The sequence below is a fragment of the Ambystoma mexicanum genome, chromosome 12, assembly GCF_040938575.1.
Source record: "Ambystoma mexicanum isolate Mex_15411 chromosome 12, UKY_AmexF1_1, whole genome shotgun sequence".
NCBI classification, from domain to species: Eukaryota; Metazoa; Chordata; class Amphibia; order Caudata; family Ambystomatidae; genus Ambystoma; species Ambystoma mexicanum.
The window spans coordinates 987,684,646-987,710,457 of NC_090936.1; the positions used below are offsets into that span (position 1 = coordinate 987,684,646).

Genomic DNA, 25,812 nt, shown 5'->3' on the forward strand with positions numbered 1-25,812 from the left:
GTGACGCGCGCTGTCCCCATAGAAACCCCTTAAGAGCAGACGTATATGACGTAGTCGCAGAACGAAAGTGATTATGTCTGTTTTACAGCTATTTGGCACTTTGTACACAATGTATACTTAGCCATAAGTATTTGGCATGTGAGACACTATAGTTTTTGGTATTGTGTTCACATCGTCTGTTTGAACTTGTATAAAAATATTAACCATACAGTTTTTGTAGTAATGGAAAGGTAAATTTAGAGTTTAGAGGACGGACTAGACTTTTCTGTCCTAAAGAGCATCCCGTGACCCACCCTTTATAAACCATGATGCTCCACGATTTGCTACAACTGTTCAGCAGCATCCGTAAACGCTTACGATCGTTTGGTATTCATATTTGTTAATAGAGCGCTATCGCAATATTGGAACGCATGATAAATGCATCCCAGAAGGCCCTGGTTCTTGCGCTCGTCTCCTATGAACGGTCGTTATAAGTGCAGTTGACAGGTGAGACTCTAGGAGGAACATGAGATCGGGAGACTTTTGAATCGAAGGGTTTCAATTTGCCAATAGAAATAATATTCAAATGTGAGTCGAAATGAGAAAGGTATTGGTACATTGTGCAAACGGCTCTTTTTGTTTGCTCTGTGGGCTTTCATTCAGTCATTCAGCATCACTTCTCATTAAACAATCAGACATGGCGGGAATCTATGAGCGATGGCCTTGTGGCTGAGTAGCACTGGATGGACACAGACCAATATATTTTAATACATACTTAGGTGATCGACTATAAAAAATTATTGCACTGGACACTTTAGACAGAGAAGCATCCTCCAGTGCGCACGGTTAATGACAGTGTCAATTGTCCACGCTTTTCACCCGTAGCCACTTTTTTGGTGACCTAACTGGCGAATGGCATTTTAATACGTACATAGCTCAAACAATAACTAAACTGCAGGACCATTATGCATACAGGGCTCTGACCTATTGATTTCTCCTCAGTGCCATTTCTGTAATTTCCGATAGCATGTGTGGCAATAGATGCAAACCGTACAATTTGCACATGTATGACAAAGAATGCTCTGATTACTTACCAGTAATCTTCATTACCCCTAGTCCTACTCTTCCTCGTCACAGTACTTACATCATGAGGCCCCTGCCTCCGTCACAGGACCTTCTTCTATTTCTTTAAATTCCTAAAACTCCTCCCCCACATTCACATCACTCAGTTTCATATTACCAAGCCCGAGTATGGGACCATCCCCACAGGGAGGGTAAGGAGGGTCGTCAGTACTGTGACGAGGAAGAGTAGGACTAGGAGTAATGAAGATTACCGATAAGTAATCGGAGCATTACCTCCACGTCCACTCTTCCTTGTCCCAGTACTTACTTCATGAGGTATACCAAAGCAGCAACGGGGAAAAGGTCCCAATGAGAGACAGAGCTAAAAACAGTACAGCAAACACACCCACAATAACTCTTAATTCACATCCCCACAGACAAAACTCCAACCACGAAGGAACCAACCCCCTGAGTGGGAGAAACTCAACCCATAGCAGTTGATGAAAATGCCTAGACCAGCCAAGGCGGCAGCAATACAAATCTCTTGCAGAGAGAAACCCTCCTTGCATCGGCCCAGGAAGCCGCCAAACCCCTGGTGGACCGCCACCGATCATGTGCAGGCACAGGCAGGCCAGAAGCCACAAAGGCCCTGGAGATCACAACCGGGAACCACCGGAAAATGGAAACCACAGATGCTTTATGCCCAGCCCCAGCCGGACCAGAAGCAATCAGAAGACTATCAGATTGGTGGAAAAAAGCAAACCTAGCCAAATACTCCAACACGTCCCGCCGGACATAATGTTAAGCCAAACCACCTCCTCATGCATTCTCGGATCATGAAAGAAGTCAGAGAACCAGATTCTGAGAGGTGTGAAAACTGAGATACAACTTAAGGTAGGTACTTCGGCCCACACCTCAGCACCACCGAGTCTGGCAGCACCCTCAGGAAAGGAGGGTGACATAAGAGAGCCCCAATCTCCCCAAGCCTACGGGCAGAAGCGAGGGCAATAAGAAAAGCAGATTTCAGTGTAAGATGTTTGATATCAATCTCGGAAAAAGGGCTCAAAAGGAGGCACTTGAAGGAACCGTAATACAAGAGGGAGATCCCAAGGGGGAAGCCCTTTATCAGCACAAGGACAGGAAGAAGAAAAACCCTGGAGCAACTTCCCCACCAACACCTCCCCATCCAAGTGACCATCAGAGTCCCCCAAAAGGAATTTCATGGAGGCCCACTGAGAGTGAAGCCTGGAAAAAACTGCCAGGTCCATGTCAAAAGCCCTTCTGGAGGAATCGAAGGCTAGCCGAGAGGCCAGAACGCAGGTGAGGGATCCCAGACCGGCCATACCAGTCTCGGAAATGGCTCCAAAGCCTGCCGAACACCTTCAGAGTGGAGGGTCTAAGAGCATCCATTATGTACTCAACTACAGGATCTGAGAACCCCTGAGATATCAACCTAGACTGAGCAATAGCCACACTGCCCATTGCATCTGGTGGAATTCCAACTGCAGATCCCCTTGAAGGGGGCACGGCCACCTCAGAACCAGCCAAGGTTCCTAGGACCGACGCTCCAACAGAGAGGGGAGCCAACTCCGGTGGGACCAGAACTGAGCTAACAACAACAGTCACCCTGGACACTCTGATGTGCCAAACCACCCGGGGCAGAAGGGGAATAGGCGGAAAGGCATAAAGGAAAACCCCAGGGCCACTGTACAGAGAGGGCGTCCATCCCCCAAACCCCCCCGGCCTCAAACCGAGAGCAGAAGAGGGGAACTTCTGCTGAGGCCGGGGATGCAAACGGGTCTAGAACCAGGGACCCCAATCTGACACAGGTCACCGCAAAGACCTGGGCCAACAGCACCAGTTCCGCAGAGGAGTGAAAACCGGCGTCTGAAAAGATCCGCTTGAACATTGACCACCCTTCTGATACGTGAGGCCACCAGAGACACCAGATGAGATTCCTAACAGGTGCCTATCAGCGCTGCCGGAGCATTCAAGGAGCGGCCGGAACCCCTTTTGCAGTTGACATATGCCAAGGCGTCGTATTGTCCGATCGGAACAAACTGCCGACCATCCAGCAACTCCTCGTAGTACACCAGAGTTTGGACAATGGCACAACTCTTGCCAATTGGATGATCGCCAGCTCTCCCCAGATCTCACAACCCTTGAGCTGAGAGGACCCCCAATGTAGACCCTTTCTGCTGGCGTCGGTAATAAGAGAGGCCACAGGAGGAAGGACCATGCACACCTCAGCCTGTAGACCTGAAACCCCCGCCACCATAGCAGGGAGACTCGCAGCGCAGGGGACACTGAAAACAAAAACTACGAAAGCCGAGACGTCGGGAGAGAGTATAAGACACCAGGGGACGTAACAGAAGATGGGCTCAAGGAACCGGAAAACACGCAAGACGCCACGTGTCCCGTAACATCAGCAACAGGCGAACCGAGGCATACTGCCTTCTGAGAACCCAGACCAGCCAGCAAGCGCCCCCCCCTGAACAACATCCAGAGTACGCTCTCCCCAGACGTCCGGACAAGCAGTTAAGGGTCTTGAGACCCATAAGCAGGTGACACACATCCTAGAAGGCATTGGGACCAGGAACACCCGCAAGTAGAAAACTTGACCCTGAACAGGTAGAGGAACGGGCAAGATCGTAACCCACAACAACCGTTCGGAGAGAATGGATCCCATGGCCAACTACTTGGACCGTGAGCTGGGTACCAAAGTCCTATCCATGCAAACCTGGAAAGGAGGAGACGGGAACGGCAACTGATACCCCCCCTCCGGAAGGAGCCCATTACCCAGGAAGCCGAACCCCACCGGTCCCATACACCTCAGAGAAGATAGAGACGAGGAGCCAGGGAAAACCGCCAGTCACTGCACTTGCACCAGAGTAAAATCACAGGACGATGAAGCATGCCTGTGCCACAATATAACAGCATGCTTGTCAGCCCACAAAAAGATCTGATTTATCAAAAGGAAGATACAGGACAGCCCAGAAGTCCAGCAGACCATGGCCCCCCAGCCGACAGAAGCCACCAGGCTGGCGTCAAAAGGGCACAGTACTGTCACAAAGCAGGGCACAGCAATCCATCCCGGATAGCAGACATCAAAGGCAACCCCCCACCTGGGGTATGCCTACCCTGGAAAAACCCACTGAAGTGACATCCCACTCCACCGGCACCAGGGGCTCTGAGAACCCCTCTAACCACAGACATGTGCCATATCACTTCCCACAAGTCTGAGAGGAGGCGTGAAAGCAACACGTTGGCCCTAAAAGAAGAGACACTGGGAACCCGCTTAATGGCCATTACTTCCATGATGCATATTCCAGAATTCCATGCCGGACAAGGGAAAAGAAGATCATCTCCTTTTGACCTTCCCTCGTGCAGCTCAGATGAAGAGGACAGGACAAGGAGTCTGCATCCATAGCTAGCACAGACCCAAACACACCACTAACTCGCCACATGACTGAGAGGTGGCTTGAGCCCTGTATCCAGCAGCTGGTAGCCCCAAGCTCTAAATCGTTCCAATGCGTCGGTCTAGGAAGGATGAAGGGCCGAGTCAGCACCGTAGAGACTCAAACCCAAAGTGTAGACTATGCCAGGCCAGTACCCATCCGGCCGCTTGCAGACGTGTCCAAATCCGTGCCGTTTTCACAGGCTGCACGCAAAGAATGCAGCCAACATCCAGTGCATCCTGGGCTGCGTGTGTCTGAGGAGCGGGTGGAATGTGACATGCCTGCGACAGAACAGAGCCCCGCACTTTCAAAGACTCTGCTACTGTCACCCCATGACAAGAAGCAGCGAGGCCACACAACAAAAGGGAAGGTTAGCCCATACTGCCAAGTGCTTGCCATTATTTCCCATAAAGTTGTGTACACCGAGCACGAGGAAAAGGCCTGTTGAATCAAGATGGCCAAAAACAGGAGGAGAGGGGAAAAACATCAAGCCCAGTCCTGCCCTCTCCTTACCTTCCCCCGGGCCGTGCAGGACCCGGGATACAATACTCACGCTGCGGTCCGGAGCCCAGCAAAGAACCGAGTGAGGCAATCCTGCTCAACTGTGACCCCAAGCCCTGTAGGTGGCCCAGGAGCAGCGCCGCACCTGAGGGAGCCGAGGGCCCCACCACACAGCCCCCCCCAGGGGGCCAGCAAACGGTGCTCCCCAGTGCCCCGCACCGGGAATAAAAAGTCCAACCTGCCGGAGGCAGGAAAAATTAAACTGAGTGACGTGGATTTGGAGTTATAGGAATTTAAAGAAATAGAAGAAGGTCCTGTGTCGAAGGCAGGGGCCTCATGAAGTAAGTACTGGGACGAGGAAGCGTGGACGTGGAGGTAATGCCCCAAGTCTTTGATCCTTACGGGCACCATGGGAAATTACATAACATGTTGTCACGAGTAAGCAAGCAACATTGTGGAGTGAGGAACATGTGGAGCAACTCTATAGTCAAGTAAACCTCGAACAAGAAATGTCATAAGCTGTGAGCTGAATCATTTGCAGGGACTCCAGATAAGACACCATGAGATTTCATTTGCCCAGGATCACACACTTTAAGTAGTGAAATGGGATTTTAGCAATTTAAGCCTTGACTACATATCTTCCCAGCTTTAGTTTATGTACATTTATTGAGGTTTGGGCTTCCGTGTCCTTAAATAATGCTTTGTTTTATAATGAGGCCACGAGAAGGTCACAAATTACATACATAGCTGCTAAGTTCCCCTGTGTCTGTGTTCTTTTGCATGCTGGTAATTGTAGGCTCATACTTACAATTGGAAAACAAAACTACAAGTTCCACCATGCAGTAGGAAAAACGATTGTCTTGAGATGTCACGCACGAAACAAGGTAACTTGACAGCTACAAATGCACACAGCAATATATAAAATGCCCTAGAAACATGTTGAGCATAGTAGGGCACTAGCTTTATTGTCCCTACCCTAAATGGAAAGTCACATTATCATGCAAAATAATGTAAGCCTAAAATATCTCTATTGGGTTTAAATCTGTAGTGATCATTGCATACAACATTATTCACCCTCCCACATCACTCAATCCCATTGTGCTGCTGTTGATTTGTAACCACTAGGTGCTGGGGAGTATTCAGATCTACTTCCATCAATAGGTTGGGAGTGTTCATCCACCAGCTTGTGGGCTGGCAGATTTGTGATGAAAGGGAGTCTGCTTCATATGATCTCAGAATTCCGAAGCCCAGAGTCTCAAGGCATGTCTCACTAGGTGAATGCGCTTGTCAATGGGACCGTGAATGCAGAGGAGACTACCTCCCAAATGTATTCCATCCTCACTGGGCACTAGAAAGAACTTCTTGTAGTTGAGGAACAACACAAACTCCAGAATCTGTGCACACACAATGTGTATCATTACCTGAAGGTCATCGATACACCAATCATGGTAGGGGTGAACAAGATCCCCACTGCATATGTAGGAACCTGCCTGCCACCCAGCACCACTGCATGTAGTCATTAATAGAGATTGTAGCATAGCTACTACCATTTTAGAACCCACAAACTTTCCTACTTCAGATTTGGGCTAAACTAGTTATGTGTTCCATTGATGGATTTGTTTAATCTGACAGGTGCAGCCTGTTGTGTGCATGCTCTCCAAGAGATGCGGAACTGGAGGAGGGATCTTAATTTTTTTCAGTTGTATCAGGCTGTCCTGATCTAGAGAGAGCTTTATTTCACTCCGCTGCTACTTGTTGCACAGGGATGGAAGAGTGAGCATGACTGTAGCTGCCTCTGGTTGCAGCCTGCTCCACCCTGTGTGGGTGTGAGCTAGAAGGACTCTGATAAGCCCGTTTCAGCAGTTGCTCTATTAACTGCCTTCAATGGGAGTTCTCGCTTTTGTGCTCTTGTGGCTGGCGTTTTTAAACATTCATTGTAATGTTGCTTTCACTATTGAATCTTGCCTGCTCTAGCCGCTTCATACGGAATCCTGTAACCAAAAGAAAATCACCCACTTGCACACCTTGTGTAATTGGATGTTAATTGTGTCGTTATTTGGAGTTTAACTGTGAAGTTTAAGTAATTCAAGGTGCCGGGGAGAAGAGGAACAACCCTGGCATATGGGCTGTATAATAAATTGCAAAAAGATATGTTCAGAGTTCGGGAACTCCCGTCCCCTGCACACTATCTAAGGCTAGGAAAGCCATTTAGTTTAGTAGTCATTCTTATACATTTCGGGGTTTGTTGGAAAAGTAATCGTCATCATTTTCATATGTAATATCCAATATAGAAAAGATACATTCATAGATATGTAGTAATAAGTCAGAATTCAATAACAAGTTATTCAGTCTTGTACATAAAATGTATTGATCAATGAGGGGATTGCCCAACGCGTTTCTAGATGAATTCTCTTCTTCAGGGGCTGATAAATATATTCAGACTTTGAATCTAGTTCAAAAATCTTAAAACATAAATCTTAGAAGTATTCTGTGCATTGTAATAACAGTTCTAAGCAGTACAAATGAGAGCAAATGTCAAATCAAAACATTTAAGTTATCAAACTGGTCATTTTTTATATGAAAATAATAATGGTGAAAGAATTTAGATGTTATCTTATTTTAGCAGATCATTACATGCTTAGGAAAAGCAAAACAAGGCTCGTACAACAATGACACAACTCGTGCATTAAAATTCTAGGTTAAGCGCAACTGCTTTTTTCTGACTAAGATCAGGGAACCTTTAAGAGCACCACTATCCCTTAATAGAGGCCCAAAAATAATTTGTCATGACTACCCCATTGGGTAGTACATTATTGGTCCCTTGTTTTGCTTTTCCTAAGCATGTAAGGATCTGCTAAAATAAAATAACACCTAAATTCTAAGTTGTTTCACCATATATTTTCATTTTCATATAAATGTAGGGTGCATATAATTGGTACTTGAAATGTTTTGATTTGACATTTGCTGTATGAAAATTATGACGATTACTTTTCCAACAAACCCCGAAATGTATAAGAATGACTGCTAAACTAATTGGCTTTCCTAGCCTTAGATAGTGTGCAGGGGACGGGAGTTCCCTAACTGGGAACTTATCTTCATGCAGAATCCTGTGCAGTCCGCTATTAGAACCGATCAATTCTTGGTCCCTGAGATCATGATTTTTCTTTTCCTGGATCTTGCCTGCAATAGCTGCGTCTGCAGCATGCTTCCTGTCTGCGGTTTCAGCCAACCAGTTCTCTGCCAATATTTGTGCTGCATTTTCTAAAACCCCAATTTTTCTGTGAGATTTCCTCCCTCACAGACTCCCCTTGTTTATGCAGATTGCTTTCTCTCCTTTTTCATGTTGTCCTAGTTTCTTACTTTACTCTCCTGTTCTCTATTTCCACATATTTGCTGAGTTATCAGCAACCTAATGTGTTACGATTTCCTGTTTGTGTATTTCTCACTTTCTTCCTAGACTTTCATTTGTAGGTTTATGTGCCTTCCCACTCTCCAGTGCTCATTTTCCTGGTAATTCCATGTATGTGCTGAATTGGCAGTGACCCACTGTCTTGTCCTTGATTAGTGCTTTGAGTTTACTGATATTCCTAGAGTGCCAGGTTCAGAGTATCTGCAGCAACTTTCATTGAGTGCTTCCCTGCTAATCCCAGATATCCTACCGCTGAGTATCACTCCCAGGGGGTCTGTCGGGTAGCAGCCTCACCTCCCTGGCCTCATGGGAAGGGGCTTCCCCCAGGGAGAAGTGATGACATCCTAGGATTCGGCCCAGGAGCAATGATCCAAGGTGAGCACTCAGGAGCAATCACCGAAAGGACACAGAGGAGCAAAAACAGTGGTGATGAATCTAGCAAATTCGTCAGTTTCCCCGAGTGAAACCCCCAACCCCCTCTCATGGGGACAGAAAAAGGCAGAAGCTACCTGGCTCTGACCCTGCGGGTGGCTATATGTGGGAGGACCACATGGGGGAGGACAACTCTCGGGGAATCAAAGTGAGTCCATGGGTCCGAACAAGTGTTTACCTATACTTCTCGGTAGCATCCATGTGCATTTTCCCCATTCTTGTATGGCCAATTGTGATGTGGATAAAGAACCTCCACTACTTGTTGATCACCAACCTTATGCCTTTTCTCCTTCCTTGTGCAACACTGAGACACCCAGTACTGAGGCTTATGTACTCCACCCTACCCCCTTTTTATAACACTAAGACGAGATAGAGGGATGGAGTAATGAAGATTGCCAAAAGCGGCAAACCTATGCCAAGGTCTAGTCGTTGGAAACTACTGACAAGTGCCAGCACATTCAAAAGTTGAGCAGAATGGGATTCTCAAGAAATATAATTACTGGATACAAAAACAAGCAAGTGCACATGAGGAAAGTTAAACCTGGCATTTTCAGGCAAATATTAAGCAGACTTAAAAAGCACTGGCAGGAGAGTAAACCAGGCACACAGTGGGTCTGAGACTTGCCCCAAATCAATTAGCAGAAAACTCGGAGTGTAAACCAGGCAGGAGAGTAAACCAGGCATTCGGCGAGTCTGGGACTCGCACCCAAGTATCAAAATGAAAGCCCTCGAAGGAGAGTAAACCTGGGATTGAAGAATTGGGGCAGAAGCTTCCGACCCATCCCCAGAAATTGTGGAAAGCTGAGAAAAAAAGGGAAGAAATCCCCCAGCCCATTTTGTTTTGTGAATCACAAGGGAAGAGCATTCCCCTTTTATGTAAAGGACATCAGAGATCCTAAGAATGAACTGCAATATATTTGTGGAAACTGAGAAAACCCAAGGGAAGAACCATCCTCATTGGGGATTGTGATCAATATAAAATTGGTATTGTGAATAACCAGATAGACTCTAGGGGGAAAGAAAGACCCTTCTCTGTTGGAACCTTATTTACCCTTATTTTCTTCACTTTCAAGACTTTGTGTTTGGAATTGTGGGAGGAAGCTGATGGTGTACAGCTCAAAGACATTTCCCTGTCACGTTATATTGAGTTTAGTGTGCGAGGATCAGCTTAGGATTTTGGACACAGGACAGAGAACTCCCCACCCCTCATTTTCTTCTTATAATAAAAGTCTTTGACAATAACCGAAAATGCCTCTTTGCCCGGGTCTTACTCTTGATCCATCACAGCACTAAACTAGTAACAAAAGCATCAGGGAGGACATGGATGCAAAATACATTGTGTTAATACCTAGATTCGAGATTCAGTGAACTAATAACTAGATGCTAACAGTGGCTGTAGAATACAATGGGGTAATACCTGGATGCAAGATAACTTGATGGATCACCTAGAACTAAAATACAATGGGGGGGGGGGAATACATAGATGCAAGATACAGTGAGAGTCACCTCGGCGTAAAGTTCAGTGGGCAGATAGCTGGGTGGAAATATTTTGTGGTTGGGCATACCTGGTTGCAGTAAACGGCGGGGTAATACCTGGAGGCAAACCCAGCAGATGCAGAACACAGTGGGGAATTGCATAGAAGCAAAATTCAGTAGTGGAATATCTAGATACAGTGTATAGTGGGGTATTACCTAGAAGCAAAATTCAGCGGGCAAATACCTAGATGCAAGATGCCTAGATGCAAGATACAGTGGGGGTAACCTACAAAAATGCAGTGGGTGGGGGCAGGGCATAGCTGGCTGTAGGCATATAATGGAGCAATACCTGGATGCAAGATACAGTCTGGGGAAATCCCTAATACAGAAATACAGTGAGAGATACCGAGATGCAAAATACGATGGGAACCACCTGGATGCAAGATACAGTGGCGGATCGTTAAGATGAAAAATACAGCAGTAGGAATTCCTGGGTGCACGAATACAGTGGATGGAAAAATACAGTGGATGCCCAATACAGTGGGTGAATACCTGGATGCTTAGGTACAGTGGAGGGCCAATGTGGCAGGTCAGAAGAAGGACACAGACTCTGATCGTCCATATTATGGTTATTCTTTAAAAGAAAAGTGAAAACTCGTAACTTTCCCTTTACTACCGGTTTTCCCTACCTAACAAAAAATGAACTAGGGTGCTCATTAGTTATCAGTGAGTCCAAAAGAAAGATCAGTCCACTGTCCAAAATAATATTACCTGACCCTACCACTACAAAACCCAAGTCACAGGAGAATGTGTGCTGGTTTCTCATCAAGTTTACTTTATCAAAGTGTTCGTAGAAAGTTCATAGTAACTACTTTTATCAAGTCGCATAGTTCAGATATGTGGTTCTTCAACTTTTCAACAGTATCTTTTCTAATTGCTGGTTCTCTTTCCTTTTTATTCTCCTCTCTTGTGATCTTATTTTTTTTATCCCCCTTTCCTTGGTATAATTCTGTTCCTTTCTTGTTGGCCAAACTCAAGACTTTCTCTTTACTCAATGTCCAATCTTTCTCTTGACAGGGATTAAATTGTTCCAGTAATGATTCTTTTTATTGACTATTGGTCCCTATTGGGAAAGGTATGAGCGTTCTTTGTAATGATTCGCACTCTTTTTCTGTACTTCCCACACTTGGTCTCTACTAGGTCGAGTATGAGTGTTCCAGTATCAATTCGAAATCTTCTTATGCACTTCAAATACTTGTTCTCTGCTGGACAAGTATGAACGTTCCAGTCATTCTCTTCGGTTCCCCACCCGGGTCTCCCGCTCTTCCCGTTACCTTCGTATCTCGGGGATAATGTCACCGGGACTTCGGTCAGGACGGGACCCTCTTCGTTGAATGTCTGGTTGGCTTCTCAGCTCTTCACTTCTTCTTTGCTCTGCACACTCTGTGGTGCCTTCAGGTAAGTGGTGTCGCTGTAGTTTATGGACCCCCAGGTCCACCGGGATTCAGTCATGCCACCACTTCTTACACGGTCGCTCTTCGGATGCTGTGTTAGTACTTCGGCTTCTCTCGCATTAAGGTTTCCTGCGTGCCACACACTAGAATTCACACTCTAGCTTCCTCCCAGCAAAAGACACTCTGCGTCCCAGTTTCTCTCCCACAGCTGATTTGAAACTCCCGGGCTTCTCTCTCCCCCAGGTCTCTGCCTCTCAGATTTATGACGCTGCCGTGCGATTTACCCAGCGCACGGTCAAAGTCCTTCTTCTTCGTTCTACTTGTATTCTGTATTGATCTAGTGCTTTTCCTTGTCTCAGTACCACATACGTATTTCTTTTCAGGTACACTCAAAGGTTCTATGTAACAATAACAAATACCAGTTCTTCATTTTTTATTCTAGCAGATGTTACCGATGGGCTATAGGTAGGTTAGTTAGGTAGTTCCTTGTCGGAATGGGAGTCCTTGTCCCGAAGAGGGGAGTCTCTCCCAGTGAGGTCCCACCTGCCTCTACCCCTAGGGAGGGTATTACCAAGTGGGCTCACCTCCCTCACCTGCCTCTACCCCTGGGATAAGTAACTGAATCCTGTGATTTGTCCCAGTCATCTGGAAGTAAAATACAAAGCCGGGACTAGTTGGGTTAGCAAGATTTGGACAATAAGGCAAACTGGCCAACCTATGTCACCCTTTGCTTTTTCACTGGCAGCCCTGAGGATTCCCTAGATGTACTGTAGGAGATGGGCCAATTGACGGACTGAGCCAGTTAATAGTCTTGGGCCCCAAAGAGGATGCTGGGAAGTGGGTGGAAGAGCAGCTAGTGTGTTTAGATTACCAAAATGGCTAGAAAGAACCCACAAGTTGTGTGAAAAGGCAAGAAAACCAGTAATGCCCAGATTTCCATGCTTTAATTATCCGTCCTCCCGAAAAACAATCAAAATTGCACACAAAGAACAGTGGGAATAAAAAATATATTTTTTATAAAGTTCTATTCCCACTAGGGGTATTTTTAGGGGACTTGAAATATATTTGAACGTTTACGTTTTGTAATCCATATTCCTTAGCACCTAGTAATTCATTGCAATTAAAACCTGCCTCTTTACCTTACCAGCCCTTCAAATCAGGGACTAATAACATTAGATATCCTTCCATTGGTCCCGTTCTGCTGGTACCACTGATCCAAAACAAATCCGGTGAACTGTACAGATGGACGCAGGTGCCGTCCTCTTATGTTCAATATGTTTTTACTCTATATTTTTTTGTTGGAAGTATTTGCTTTTTATATGTAGAAGTGGCTGCTTCTCTGTTGGACTGGTTAGAGTGAGCCAATGGATCAAAGTACGAAGAAGTACAGCACCTAAATGTCATCACTTTCTTTTTATTTTTTTACAATGCCATTGTTGCAAAATGTGAAGAAACGAGTTCTGCTCGGCAGTAGTGCAAGGATGAGTAGTTGCTAAACCGCCTACTCAGCCCCAGCTACTAATAAACTAGCAGTGATCCCAATTGTAAAGATGAAACTGATACAGCCCAACGGTATACCTCTTTTTGTAGTGCAAGCCATACCTTCAAAAGGAGTGCAGTGATCGAAGTGAGCGGAAACGGTCAGGAGCGGTGTTCCACTACTTTCATTTTTTTCTGTTTACCATTCCTCTACTTTTTACGACCATATTCACCATTCTATACCGAGCATTTGTCCATTCATGTCCTTGTGCAAGAGTAAAGTTGTAATAGGAGCCTTAGTTACTAGTCACTTAGACTATTGCAATGCCCCAGCGTCAACACCTTGTCACATGTTGCACTGTGCTTCTACTTACCCTCTCCCCTGCCGAGACCACAGTTCCACTACTTTTCTTGGCACACTTCTACCACTGGTGAGCTGATAACAATAACAACCGCTTTACTACAATGGATACAAAATAAGAGTATCCAGGTTTCTAGAAAAACAGGAACTTTTAATAAAACAATCCATACAGACAAAATAAGTACGCACACAAAAAATACCCCATAAAGGGAAAAGCAGAGCATGCAGAACTTTAATGTGAAAGGGCACTCTCGATTGATAAGCAGGGGTGATTACTCTTAAGACAACACTCTTGGCTTTATCACTAAATATTCATGAGTGATGCTTCTAAAACGCCGAGTAATGCATTTGTGTAGAGCACAAAAGCACAGCATCACAAGATTGTAATGAAAATGTTTATGGGAGGGACATGAATGTTTCCCGCTAATATGCGGGAGTAACAAAGTGCAGTGAATGAGCCGAAAGCAAACGCCCTAAGAACATTTTTAAAATATTGCATGAAAATTGTGCTTTTTACATCATGTTTTGTGTGAAAAATGGTTTTAAAAGCCACATGGTTTGCAATCGGTTTTGGAGGGTAACGTTTGAAAAAATCCAACCGATGCAGGTCGCAACAAGAGTATTTCCAGTGCATTTTAATAATGCCTTTCCCCAAAATATATGCCAGTACACAACGCATTTTCATGCTGACTGTGCACATGTCCATTCCACACTGCACAAATATATTACTATATAAGAACATTCTAGTGTTGACTTTGCCAGTACAAAATGACATGCAGCAGTAATAAAGCACATCCAGACTGGCTGCACTGATACAGGCCAGTATGGCCACATAGGAACACTCATGTTGGTTTTATCCTTGATGCACAGCACAAACTAATTCCATGCCGCACTAAGAAAATCTATCCGCAAACCAATGGTAGCCCAGTCTAGCCACGTAATAACACTCATTATGTTTGATTTACCTTTGATGCCAGTAACAAACGTCATGCCACAGTAAGAACACATGTCCAGATAGCCTGCCGCTGACAATTGTAACCCCGCAAATCAGGAGCCTGCTGCCCAACACACAAGCAAGCACCTGCATTCATACACATTCATCCATGCACCATACACTCTCTCATTCATACGCAAACAAAATAAGGTCATTCAGTCGAACACATTCTTACAGACCCAAACCCAAGCAGACACAAATGCATGCATTTTCTTTCATTACCTGCAGCACTGGACCGGAGACTGTTCCACCTGAGGCTCCCACAACGGCCCTCCAGCCCCCACAGAGCAGGAACAGGAACCAGGGAGAGCTAGATGGTTACTGCACATACACGGAGCCGGAGCGGCTCTAGCTCCATACTCCAGGACATCTGAATGTGTGGGGTTGTCCAGGCATGCCCAATCCGCACATTCAACCATACAGTACTCCAGCCTACATCCACCAATGAGCCATGCAAGTCTGGGGAAGCCAAATGTCCACAGCAATGCATGGCCATGCATGCTGGTATACTGATCACTGTCAAAAGAAAAATAAGTTTCCCCTTCCTTTGACAGTTAAAGGCAGCTTGAGGAGCCACAATTCAATGCAATCCCTCCACTTTCCATGTTTGAATGCTTTGCTCCCATGAGTATGGGTAAGGCAACCTCCAAGACTGTTTGTGTGTGGCTGTGAACTGAAAGAAAGAAGGGCGCTCATAATAAGAACCCCTCGAATGCTTATCACTCTTCACAACAGCCATCTTAATCTATTTGACCATGTGTGAAAACACCGGTTTTCTCTGGGAGCAGGTGATCACCCTTTTCTGGAGTATAAAGGATGGCATGTAGTCAGCCTAGTTAGTGGCTTAGTTGCTGAGCTTGGAACCAATGCCAGCTCCAGTTCCTGACCAGGAATAGTGTAATTGTCGACTTATCCCTTTATCTATGCATGTCTCAGATTGTAAACGTATCTAAATAATGTAGCTCCAATTGTATATTGTACGATCTACTGTTGTACCAGTTAAGTGATCAAATTTACCCTTTCCCATCACTTCATCCAGTCTCACTGAACCCCAAACACCAAATTGTTCTATATCCGGCACCTTTTGTTTGCAATGCTCCTGCCACAGTAAATGTTTCCTGTAAACCACATGATGCTCCATTGGGGGAGGTCTACATTATATCAAATACTTTACAATAAGTAATTTTATTTAGAAAAATTTGTTTTTTTGTTTTTTATTTTTATTATTTATTTTTTTTTAAAGCCAGAAATTAACACTGGGGCTGAAAATTGTATATATTTGACCCTGTAGAAAAGGTAAAACTGATCTGCGTTGATAACACTGACTCGCTGGGTGTATTTGGATTAAAGATTACAAAATAAATCCTTTGCCCAACCCCTCCAAACTTGAAATGTTGGGGAACATTTGTTGAAAGGTTCTTAAGAAAACAAGAAAGCACTGTTTTTGGCCTACTCCCATTCATTTTCCCTTTGAGAAGAAATGCTTTCATTGAACGACATAGCGTATAAACCGCTGCACAGAGTTTCTCTAAATGAGAAATAAATTGAGTACGAATCGATGTAGAAGTGGTATGTTTTTCAGAAATGGAATCTGCCGTTTCTTTTGCTCATTACGAGCGATTCCTCCAATATCGAGGTAAGCAGAAAAAGAAAAGTGCTCAAAATTATATCTGGAGGAGGTAAAGGGGTGGTTTCATATCCGGCTAGAGGGGAGGAAGGGCAAAGTGGACCACTTGTGCAGTAGTAGAGTTATGGGTATGCTGAGGAGCCCGTTTGAACTGTGGGAATTCTCCCCACACTCAGAAAATAAAAGACTGAAAGGGGGGGTGGGTTAGGAAGAATTTATTCTAAGAGGAAGGTTTGCAGACCAAGAAAGGAGGAGGGGGGGGCACATGGTGAGGGGCATTGGGGAAAGGGAAGACTTTTAAATTGTCAAGCGCTTTCCTATTACTGCAGAAATCTACATATGTTGCATTGATGACCGGAAATGGTTACTGAGAAAATAGGTGGCATTGACCATGCATTCTTAGCACAATAATTTATAAGAGGAATAAAAGGAGGGGGTGGAGGGAGGGGCCGTGGACCAATGGCTTAAATTGGTGGAAAATGTACAGTGCCCACGGGCCCTGAGGAACCTCTTCCCTTTATGGTGAAACCTGGACATAGGTGGGACTTGCGTACCTAGTAGGCCTAATAAACAATATTGTCTAATTGTCAAAATGTTGACAGAGAACCTGGCCGAACACCCTGGGCAGTGGGATCGGGTTAGTTACTAGGGAGGAGGATATGGTTTGCAGCTGGTAATCAGTGCCAATTTTTTCAATAATTGGTGCAACATGTAAAGTGGCCATCGATAAAGTCCATGGCAAGTGGGACCTGAAGAATGTATATCTTAACAAGAACCCTTGAAATTCAGTGAAAAACCTTTAGTTAAGACAGTTAAAATGGTCCAATTTAATTCCACAAAAACCTTGAAATTCAATGGGTGTGGGCAGTAATGACCATCTTATCCTCAAACTCCCCTGCCCCTCCTCACCCCTGTATGACATCACAACAGGGATCAACAATGAGATAAAAATTACATCATGGGGGACATCTACGGCGTAATCTGAGTTAAGATGATCAGAATTGGACGAGGTACAAAACAACTTTGGCATGAAGCATTGACTCGATTTCCAGGAGGAGACTGGGGTTAGTCGATCCAGTAGTTGTTAAAAATATTTGACGGAGAAGAGGGTTCCCCTTTCTCCCAAAAAGTATAACTATATGTCCCATGGTGCTCATCAGCAGAGTGCCCACTGTACATGTTGCACCAAAAGGTTCTATGGGTCCCTCCAGCTACAGCCTTTGGCCAATGTACTTGTTGCACAAATAGATTCCCTTTGGCCCAAAAGGTATAAAAAAAATGTTTTGTATTCACTCTCTTCCGATTCTCACGGGATTCCCCTGATGATGAACAAGAGATACAGCGGCAATGAACTACTCATTCATGGTATTCCTGCGATAGGGCAAAAACGCTTGGAAAAAAAAAATCTTCCCTCCCCTCACAGCAGGCACTCACCAAACACCCCCCTCCTCTTTCCATTTTCCCCCCACTCTCCTCGGCTGTTGTCTTCCCTCCCTGGCTCTCTCCCATTATCCCCTGTCACTCTTTGCTTTGTGTGACCCATTTTCTTTTCCGATCGCGTCTTGCGGTAATCTCACAAAATACCCCCTGCACTGCCCTGATAATCCAAAAATGTTAAAACTGTTAGCTGGCTCCCTAGATCACCCCGAACTCTCCAATTTCACATGGTATCCTCTTTCTCCCTACCCACCTCTAGCCTGATGCAATTTCCTTCTTTTCCCTCCTCTAAATAGCTTTGTTGCACTTTTTCGCATTCCCCCAGTATTACGGTGGTAGTTGCTCGCATCGAGCTAAAAAAAAAAAAATACATAAATAATTCCGGGTTTTCATTTATGAAAAGTCTCTCTGCAACATGGGTGATATAGCTATATTTTTGGGAGTAGGGGACATACCCCCCCCCATCAAATATTTTTAAAACTACTGGACGGAATAACACCAAACTTGTTCTGGAAATTATGTCAATGCTTCATGTCCAGTGTTTTCTGTGATTGATAAAATATTCACTTTTTTCTCTATGAGAAAATTAATGGGAGTAGGCCAAAAAGAGCATTTATTTTTTAATAACTTTCATTTTTTAAGGAATCTTTCCCATAATTTCCAGTTTGGAGGGGCCTGTGACAAACGTTTTGTTAGGAAAATACCAGGCAAATATGTCATGCAAGTCAAAAGTTATTAGCAATAGAATTGTCAGATGTCCTATGGCTCATGTCACCTTATCTATAATGCGGCGACAGCCTGGTGTGATTGCATACTTTTTCCTCCCCCAAATGGCATTTTAAGTACATTTTCACCCAGTATTCTCATGGGAATCTTCTTGCATCGAGCAGCAAGAAAAACAGTGGCTCTTCATTTCTGAAAAACCTCTCGGCCTCTCTGCTGCAAAGCCCAGCCAGAGATATGTAAAGGTTCTTTGGGAGCAAGGGGCACCTCTTTTTCTCCGTCGTATGTTTTAAACACTTGAGGTCGGATTTACCCTAAGCCAGCAAAGGAAACAACTGTGACACTTTGTGCGGAAGTTGTTTCTTATTTAGTACAAATCCGTCCAGTGGGATGTTAAATAGATGCACTTTTTCTTTATGGGAAAATGAATGGGAGTAGGCTGAAAATGGCATTTTGTTTTATTAATAACTTTCATCTTTTAACAAATTGTTCCCAAAAGGTCCAGTTTGGGAGGATCTGTGACAAACATTTTTGTTTTAACTAACTGTAAGGTGGCTATCACTGCCCTATATTAATATAGTGATAGGCAAATTATGTTAGTTCAAGATGGAAACTAAATCTGTCATTGGTTTGGATTCAGGAAAATCATGACTACACGATTTGTTCATACTCGCCGTTGTCTTACCATGTTTAAACAGTTGATGTTATTGTGTGCTCTTGTGCGACACCCGCTGCCTGAAATCCATTCCCGAATGATGGAGAGTGACCATAATGTATGGCCAGTAGTATACTACTTGAAATTGTGCAACCTGTTTTAGCTTATTCCAGCTCCTACTCATCAATAATGGTTTTGGTTCCTTATTGGTCTTTGGGTGCTTCATCTGGATACACAAGCACAGATTTGTGTATACAAATTAATCTGTTTCTACATACAATGGCAGGAGGTGCAATACAAATGCAAGCTAATGTAGCATATATTAGGCTGACAATTTGTGAGCTAATTTCTTTTAACGTTGCATTTTGAGGTAAGTATCGAACAATAAAGTAAGTTTCCCCCACCCCCTCCTCCCCCGAGCTGCTTCTCTAGAAACTTACAAATATAGATAGCAGAGCTTCTCCCCATGATAACTTGGCCTCATCTGGGATCTCAGATCCTATCCAAAAACCTTCAGTTGTGAGGGCACCTTTTGAATTCCATAATCTTCCCTAAGGTATGACGATAACCATCCCCAATCCTCCCTGAATTTCATAGAGTCCCCTTGAATTTTATACGTTCTCGATATTGATATTTTATTCATATCGCGCTCATACACAAGTGTTTCAGAGTGCAAAAAGGCAAGGAGGGGAACAGGGAGAACAAAACAACAATCTTACTAGGCCCAGTGAAATTGAGAACGTGCAAGTGCATGGGAGAGGGGGAGGGGACACGTGCAAGAAAGGGGGGAGAAGTGGAAAGTGCAGAGCAAAAGGAGAACAGATTAAATAAATAATAAAAGCAACAAAAGTGGTAGTGCAGCCAGCAAGTGGCAAGTGCTGGGTTTAAGGCAGCAGACGGGGTAGGACGGATAAGTGCAGGAAGAAAAAGGGGGGTTGGGACTATATGGGCACAGATAAAGACCCCAGTTCAGGGGGTGGCCCGGAGGCAGTGCGGGAGAGTGACAAGGTGAGCAGGCACCTGAGGACAGAGGGTGGCCAGGTGCACCGTGCCAAGAGAGACCAGATCAGCAGGGGAGAGGGGGGGGGGCGAAGGTGGAAGCAAAGAGGAATGTCTTGAGGTGCTTCTGGAACCGGAGATGGTTCTCAAGTTTTAGAGTGGCAGGGAGCCTGTTCTAGAGGGAGGCCCCAGCCGAAGACAGAGATCTACCCCAGCTGGTTTCTTAAAAAAACGACTGACCCTGAGGGATTTAGAGGTAGAGGAGCAAAGAGCTCGAGGGGGAGGTATTTGCAGAGAGATAGCTGAAGGTATTTTGGACCCAGGCCCCAGAAAGCCTTGTGGACAATATAGAGGTTTTTGAATTTTATCCTTGCATCCACTGGGAGCCAATGCAGAGATTTCAGAGCTGGAGAGATACGATCCCGGAGCTTGAGGCCAAGGACAAGTCTAGCAGTCCTGTTCTGGATTAATTGCAGAGGGGGGAGAGTAGAGGCAGGTAGATTTAGAAAGAGGCTGTTACAATAGTCCAACCTAGAGAGAACCAGAGCTTGGGAGACCATGAACTTCTGGGGGAAGGAGGGGAAAGGCAGAGTACCTCTGAGGAGGTGCTGTAGGAAGTTTGACTTTTAGAAACATCAAAGATTCGGGCAGAAAAGGAAAGTGTGCAATCAAAGATGACCCGAGGTTCTTAGCCTCGCAGATGGGGGTAGGAGGAAGGCCAAGAGAGGCCGGCCAAAGAGTGAGGGGAAAGGATGGAGAAGGTATGCCGGTGAGGATGATCTCAGTCTTTCTGGCATTCAGACAAAGATCATTTGCGGAACACCAACCTTGAATGGCAGTAAGGCAATCTAAGATGAGAGAGGGTGAGGAGGTGGGCGAGGGCAGCCTGTGAATGAGTTGGCTGTCGTCAGCGTAGCACTGGAAATTTGAGCAGAAAATGGCAATGCAGTGGGCGAGAGTTGCCAGGTATTGGTTGAAAAGCCAGGGAGAGAGGTTAGATCCCTGGGGAACACCACAGGTAGAGAGGGAGATAGATGATAGGAAAGACCCCAGTGTGACCTGGGAGGTACGATCAGAGAGGAAAGAGGTCAGCCAGGCCAGTGCCTGATCGGTGATACCCAGGTTATCACGGAGACGGTTGAGCAGGATGGTATGGTTGACCGTTTCAAAGGCAGAAGAGAGATCGAGTAGGATGAGGACAGAGGGAATGTTAGACTCCAGGTTGGAAAGCAGATCTTCACGTATGTTCAGGAGAGCAGTTTCCTTGCTTCTGGCAGCTCTGAAGCCAGACTGGTGGTCATGGAGACAGCCAACCGAGGTTAAGCTGGGAGATGGGCAGCGTTTCCTGGAGTTTGCCCAGAAAGTAATGGAAATTGGGTGATAGTTAGCCGGACAGGAAGGATCAGCTGTGGGTTTCTTGAGAAGAGGATGCGCAAGGGAGTGCTTCAAAGGGGAGGGGAAGGATCCTGAGGCAAAGGAGTGGTTGCAAAAATCGGCAAGGGCCAGAGTCCGGGTGTCAATGTGGTCCTTGATGGTTTTAGAGGAACAGGGATTTTTCTTTTTAAATAATTTTTATTATTTTATAAACAACACTCCAAACATTACAAACAATTAGGACGTTCATGATTAAGCTTCAAACATTACATTGCAGAATGCATTCTTCGGTCCCCCCCCCCCACCCCACTAACTTGAGCCACTGTATCCGTGACATCCACCTGTACATCTTCAGGCGTGTCTACTGCCATCATCTCTTCCGTGTCATCATCGCTGTGGTCGGCCTGGGAGGGACCCACCATTGAGGCCACCAATTGTTTCCATGCTATTAGGGGACCCACCTCTTTTCCCCCCCCCCCACCTCCTCCCCTGGTGACTGCTTCATACCAGGCAGCCGTTTCTGCCTCTGCCCACTTTAAAAGGTCTGCCCGCCACATCTCAATTCTGGGCCGATGGGCCGCTTTCCAGCACATTGCAATTCTCCGTTTGGCCAAGATGGAGGCCAGGTCCTTCATTTTACTAATGTGCCTCAGGTTACGTGGTCTGGTAAAACCCCCAAGCATACATGCCCAAGCCGACTCCACATCCAGCGTAACCCCTCTGTCTGCTAATCGTGTTTCTAGTTCTGTCCAGGACCTACCCACCTCCGGGCAATCCCAAAACATGTGCAGCAACCCAGCCTCTACCTCCCCGCACCAAGGGCATTTCTGTATCGCCGGGCCGCCAAGCCTGGCTATTTTGCCGGGGGTCAAATATGCTCTATGAGTGACATATAATTGGATCTGCTGAAGTCTCACGTTTTGGGACACCTTCTTTTGATACCTTTGGGCTCTATCCCATTGTCCATCTGTCATGGGTTCACCCACCTCCTCCTCCCAGTCTCGCCTCAGTCGGAGCAGCTCCCTCCCCGCCCTAGTTCCCAATAACTCAGATATTTCGTGTCCACCCTCCGAGACATCATACATCGTCTTTATGGCGGCATCAGGCTGTTCCGCAGGCACTGCCTCAGGCCATCTTTCTCTCACTAGTTTAATGATTCTAGAATAAGTAATGTTTTGGCCTTTATGCACCCCGGTATCCTCCATTAATCTCTGAAAGTCCAAATACCACCCCCTCTTGCCATATATCGCCAAGGGTAGCCAGACCATCTGCAGACCCCTTTTATCAGTTGGGAGTCTTCCACACACAATGCCACTAACGGCACCTGCAGGGAAAACGGGGCTGGGTCTCCCACATTCTGCCATGCCCTACGCCACACCTCCCAGCCAAGCACCAACAATCTTGCCATTCCTGATAACTTTGATTTAGGCAACTACACTGTCTCTCTCAGGAAGCAGGGAGCAGGATCCCTTCGCAACAGCCTAGCATCAGCCGTTTCCTCTTCAGACAACCCCCTTGCCACATATTGCAGCTGTCCTGCCATGTAATATAACTCAAAGTTCAGCAGGTTTATACCCCCCCCCCCTATCACACGAGTTTTGTAATTTTCAGCAGAGGGCCACCCTTTCTCTGGAATTGTGCCAAATGAAACCCCTGCACAGGTAATGGAGTTTTACAAAAAAGCGTTTGGGGATCACATATGGGATGTTTACAAAAAAGTGTAGCAATCTGGGCAGGACTACCATTTTAAGCAAAGCCGCTCTCCCCATCATGGCCAGTGGCAATGTGGACCAAAATCCCATGCTATTTTTAATCCCTTCAACTACCTTCTCCGTATTGTATTTGTATTCTTCCCCTGTCGTGTGGATCGATACCTAGGTATCAAAACGTCTCGGTTCGCCATGGTATTGTCAAAACGGGCAGGTTTCCCAATGGGGTGCTTTTATACCTCCCCAGGGGGAACACATTGGACTTCTAGGATTCACTGCTATGCCCGAGAGGGTAGCGTAACGTTCCATCGCCTCCAAGACATATTGAAGGTTCTCCTCCGGGAAGCACAGATACAAAAGCATGTCATCGGCATACAGTGATATAAGGTGTGTACCCCCTGCAGTGCGGATCCCTATCTCCCCGTATTGTTGTCTAAGGCACAAAGCTAGTGGCTCTAACGCTAGGATATATAACATGGGCGACCAGGGGCATCCCTGTCTAGTACCCCTGCTAAATTGCTTTTATCTGAAATTATAGCGCCTGTTTTAACCATTGCAATTGGGGGCTGTACAACATCTTGACCCATCTCAGATACCCCGGCCCCATCCCATATTCTTTCAAGGTCGCCAGCAACCAAGGCCACCTCACTGAATCAAAGGCCTTGACCGCATCCAGCAATACAATTGCCAGCTCGCCAGGGTCATTCTCTGTTTGGTCAATAATGTGATGTAATCTCCTATGATTGTCAGTTATATTTCTGCCAGGAACATAGCCCGTTTGGTCAGGGTGTATCAGTTTGCCGATGACTCGCTTAAGCCTGTTAGCCAGCACAGCTGTAAGGATTTTACTGTCCTGATTGAACATCGATAGGGGCCTATATGACCCACAGTCTGTGCTTGGCTTGCCTGGCTTCAAGAACGGGATGATCACCGCTTCCCGTAGGGATTCTGGCAGCCCCCCACGTTCATAAGCCTCATTAAGCATGGCTAGTAGCGGCGGGAGCAACTCTTGTTTATACGTTTTATAGAATTCACTGGGGAGCCCGTCCGACCCCGGAGCTTTGCACATGGGCAGGTGCTGGATCACTGTCTCTAGTTCATCTGAGGTGATTGGGGCGTCCAGGTCTGCCCGTTCCAAGTCGTCTAGAGAGGGCAAACCTATGTCTTCTAGTGTTTCCTGGATCTCTTGATCCCTGTTTTCTCCAACGTCCTCATACAGGCATTTATAGTATCTGTGGAACTCTTCATTTATTCCCTCTTGAGTATCCCAGATCTGGCCCTCCTCACCTCCTAACTTCTCTAATCACAGGTTATGGTGTCTCGTTTTATATAACCAGGCCAGCAATCTGCTCGGCTTATCTCCTCCCGCATGCTGCCTTTCCACATATTTCTTATAGTTCAGCTTACATAATCTATCCCAGAGCTCACTGCTGGTTTGTTGCAGCAATCTCATCCTCTCCCCATCCTCCCGAGAGGCACCGCCCTTACGCATCCTGGCCTCCAATTCCCTTTCTGTTTCTTGTAACCCCTGTGCTATACCTCCTTGGAGCCCTCTGGATTTTGATATGGCTGCACCCCGCACTACCATCGTGAATGCCTCCCATACTGTTCCCACAGATTGCATGCTGCCGGTGTTAATATCAAAGTACTCAATGATCGCCTCCCTCAGGTCCTCCTGGATTCCCGAATCCTGCAGGGCCTCAGCTCTAAGCTTCCACGTCGGGATCCGCACCCTAGGGGGTTGGTATCGCAACTCCAGGACCAAGGGGGAATGGTCCGAAAGCACCCTAGCCTTATATTCCACGCCCACCATTTCTCCTACTATCTCAGCGGCGGCAAACACATAATCCAGTCTCGTGTGCAAGCCATGTGGCGCCGCATAGTGTGAGTACTGCCTGTCTGCTGGGTGCAGCCGCCTCCAGACATCCTCAAGCTTAAAGTCTGTCAGCAGGGCCTGTAACGCCTTAGCAGCCGGGGTGGGTTTGTCTAGCTTGCCGTCTGATCTGTCCATCTTGGGGTTCAAAGTGCAATTGAAGTCCCCTCCCTATAGAATTGCGTGACCCGCCAGGGGGCTGATTTTGCCATATAGAGTCCTAAAGTAAGCCGCTGTTTCTTGATTAGGGGCGTATACATTTCTAATGCTCACTTCCCGGTTTTCCAGCATCCCCTGCGCTACAACCATTCTACCTTCCGGGTCCACCGTCGACCGAGTCAGCTGAAACGGCATGTGCGGTGCCACCCATATGATGACTTCCCTAGCGTAAGTTGAATATGTAGCTCTCGTGATGCTCCCCCTCCATTTCTTCTTGACCTCCTCCAGTTTCTCCCTAGTGAGGTGGGTTTCCTGTAATAATGCTAGATCAATCCTCATCCTTCTTGGGTACATCATTACTTTATTGCGCTTTAGATAACTATTGAGGCCCCTCACATTCCAGGTCACCACTCTGAGGCTACCCGATGCCATTTATTTGATGTCCCGCCTCTCCCAGTTTCCCCTTCTGCCCCTGATGACACAAAGTTTGGCTTGCTCCCAACAAACTCCCCTTTCCCTAACTTCAAACCACTGCACACAACTCCTTCCCTCCGAAATCCCCACCCAACACCATCCCTGGATCTCAGGCTCCCCCACGTTTGGTCCTGCCTTGGAATGCCTAGGCCAGGAACCCAGCAGGGTGTCACCGGA

At 46.1% G+C, this 25,812-nt stretch overlaps 1 protein-coding gene across 2 annotated transcripts in view; it reads left to right on the top strand.

Moving 5' to 3' along the window:
* The first annotated feature begins 261 nt into the window (after window positions 1–261).
* Window positions 262–25,812, top strand: part of NME6 (NME/NM23 nucleoside diphosphate kinase 6) — a 148,696-nt gene continuing 123,145 nt past the window's right edge. The window contains exon 1 of one of the 2 annotated variants that reach the window (XM_069629479.1): window positions 262–486. The gene's annotated coding sequence lies outside the window, so the exon portion shown is untranslated. The remainder of the gene's footprint in view (window positions 487–25,812) is intronic. The other variant, XM_069629478.1, reaches the window with a different exon arrangement.